General features: G+C 35.7%; 1 pseudogene; it reads right to left on the reverse strand.

Moving 5' to 3' along the window:
- Positions 1-1,589: 1,589 nt before the first annotated feature.
- On the reverse strand, positions 1,590-3,027 carry LOC148949558 (uncharacterized; annotated as a pseudogene).
- Positions 3,028-3,421: the final 394 nt, after the last annotated feature.

Below are 3,421 nucleotides of genomic sequence, written 5' to 3' on the forward strand. Positions count from 1 at the left end.
ACCCCTCAGTAGGAGATATTTGCCTATCCTACACAATTTAAATATTTACCCTTGTACAGCAGAGCATTAAGACAATCCATTACAATAAAAGATATCCAGTGCAATTTGAATGGAATGACAAAAAAAGACAAATGAAAACTGCAGTATACAATCTTACAATTATGCTTTCAGCAACACACATTGTATTTCCCAATTCTGAAATAATTGCTGAAGATGCATTTGCCTGGATATTTAGACACAGGCCCAAAGCACCAGTTTCTTCCTCATCAGAACTTCAAAATTTCAAACAATGCAAACACACCTTTATAATATGAAAATATATAGCCTTTTCTATATTTCTTAGACATTTTCAGTTTTTTTATTTGGTCAAAATTGCTCATTTATCTATTTCATAAAAGGATTCATGCATGGCAAAATGTAAAGAACATATATAATTTGAGCAATTTATTTGCATATAAGGAGGGGGGAGTGAAGTGCTTTTAGAAATGATATAGGCTTAGCAAGTATTTTAGGGTTCTTTGAACCCATTTTCAGAATTTTATAGCATTTTCTTTGAAGTAAACTTAACTTTACATAATATCAAATTATATTTTCAAATACAAGTCATTGAAGACATTGCTACACTTCAGAGCCAAATTTGTTCCTGAGTCTTATTCACCTAGTTCAACTACTTCCCAAGACAACAAGTAGCCACTCAATCGGAACTTTAGATAAGGTTTGCCAAAAAATCTAGCAGGAATTGACAGAACATGGATGAATTACAATGAATATCATTTATTTCTAACAACAAATACTGATTCATGTTCTGGCGAAAAATATTGTTGATCACCGAACGCATTCTTGCGATTGTTCATCAACATTATGTTCGCCATAAAACGCCTTATCTAAGCATCAAATGAAATTTGTGAAAACGGTAAAAACTTTACTGTAGACCAAAGAGTATGGGAAACTATAGTTTCCCATACTCTTTGCCGTAGACGAAGAAATACCATATATGCGTTTGATAAGAATTTTTGTATTCCAGTGTTTTTTTTTTACTTTTATTTTAAAGTCACACTTATACTAAAGAAGAGGGAATTGAAGTAGCAAGAAATTGGTTTATATGAACTCTACAGTCAATATACTCCGGACTATTGCTTTCAAATTTGCCACTGGGCCAAAGAAGAAAGTTTATTGGAAGGGAAAGGTCAAAGGCTGGTCCATATTTTTGTCCTATGTGTGGAGGTCTGAATGAAAATGTAAGTCACTTGATGCATTAATGTGAAAAACTGAATGATTGGACAATTGACGTTTTGGCAGGGAGGATTTTGAGCAGTTGGCGAGAGTGTGTGCGGATGAGTGCTTTATGGGTGTAAAAACTTTGGCATGATTTCTCTGTCTTGCAATGGATCATAGAGCTAGGTCTCTGTAAGATTATGTTAGATTTTTTATAATGTCTGTATAATTGTTGTTTGTTTTAAATATTTTGCCATGGTCTTTCGGCTTTAAGCGCAAATAAGTTCTATTGAATTGAATGGAAATGGATGGTTCCTCCTCTTCCTGCAAGGACTCAGGAGGCTTCTTGTAATCACTATACTAGCCTACTTGGTTTATATAAGATGTATCCGATTAATATCCTTTAAAAACTTGCATATCAATTTAAGTCCATGAGCACAGTCACTATTCAATCCCGCTCCACTTAGTTTGTCGCTACACTGTGAAATTCTTTTTTCTCTGCTAAACTTTCTAATATCCTTCCTCTTGGCTTCTGTTCCCGCACATTCAAATAACAGATGTTCTACCGTTTGCTCGTTTCCCTAAAATGCACATCTCGGATCTTCGTTGTAGAAACGGGCTCTGTATTCCTGAGTTCCTACATGACCTGTCCTTAGTCTGAATATCACCCTGGCTTTAGATTTACTTAGCGGTCCAGATATTTTCTTTTCAAATTGCCTTTCCTTCCTTTTGTATAACTAATATATTTGTTAAGAACGCACCGTTGTCCTCGAATGTCTTTATTCTCAATTTGTTTATCACTTTTCCAATTTGATTAACCATCCTGGGCGTGATATCGCAAAATGTTTGCCCATCTTCTATGGATGCTTGTTTTACTACAGTGTCAGCCATTTCATTTCCATTAATGTTCGCATGTCCCGGTACCCAATCTTATGTGATGGTTACTCCCTTTTTCAGTAGTTTCTGTAATTCCTCATGGTAAAAGATCACTTTAGGAGCTACTTTATTTGCTAGATAAATATTCTTGATTGCCTCCAAACCACTTTTTGAATCCGAAAAAATTCTATATTTTTCACCTGTGTATCCCAAATATATTATGTATCTCACTGCATTGACTATTGCAACTACTTCTGCCTGAAAAACTGTAGTTGCATCACTTAATTTAATCAGTTTAAATATATTCTTGGAGGGACTTACAAAAGCAGCCCCCACTCTATTATCCACTTTGGATGCATCTGTGAAGATATCCAGAGTGTCAAGATATTGCATTTCTTTTCTCATCTTGAATGATTGATCATAATCTAGATTATCCCACTTTTCAAATTCAGTATTGCACTGGTATGGGATGGATTTCCACTGAGGGGTTATAAACATATTGGACACTCTCAACATTGATGTCAACTGACAATCCATTTGAAACTCTTCCATTATCTCCTTTGCCCTCACAATACTGAATAGTTTCTTCCATGAACACCACAACCTTCCCTCTTTTAGCATTCTTGATTTAATTGGATTCGACTGGTCAGAAATCCATGTCTTCCGTAAGAACTTTAATGTTGCTATGTCTCTCCTGCTACCTAGCTTCTCAATCCCACTTTCTGATTCGAGAAAGCTTTTTGGAGTTGTCTTTCTTGCTCCAAAAGCTGTCCTTAAAGCACTGTATTGAATAGTTTCCAGCTCCTCTAACAAGGACTTAGACGCTGCCATGTAAATTAGTCCATCATATTTTAATTTCGCTTTTATGTATTTTACGTAAAAGCCCTTAAACTAATCAGGCTTAGGCCCAAAGTTAGTTCCACACAGCACTTTCATAAAATTTAATCTTTTGTAACATGTTTTCTTTAATTGTCTTACATGAACTTTAAACGTCAGCTTTCTATCAATGGTAATTCCAAGCCATTTGAATTGATTCACGGTTTCAGTTTGTTCCCCATTTAGAAAAAGACAAAGAGCAGAATACTTTTTTGTTCGCGTGATTACCATTGCTTTGGTTTTCTCGACCGAAAACTTCACACGATTCTCCATGGCCCACGTTTCCATTAATTTTATTTTCTCCTGGGCCACTCGTTGCCCCTCCTCAACACTATCACACACTATCCACATTGCGTTATCATCAGCGAAAATCCCAGCTCTATCCTCTCCTGTATCCAATGGTATGTCAAATTCACTTATATTGTAATAATCTGGCCCCAATGAGGAGCCTTGT

Source organism: Artemia sp. Qi Xiang Cuo, chromosome 8 (assembly GCF_049724085.1).
Source record: "Artemia sp. Qi Xiang Cuo chromosome 8, ASM4972408v1, whole genome shotgun sequence".
In the NCBI taxonomy this organism is placed as follows: Eukaryota; Metazoa; Arthropoda; class Branchiopoda; order Anostraca; family Artemiidae; genus Artemia; species Artemia sp. Qi Xiang Cuo.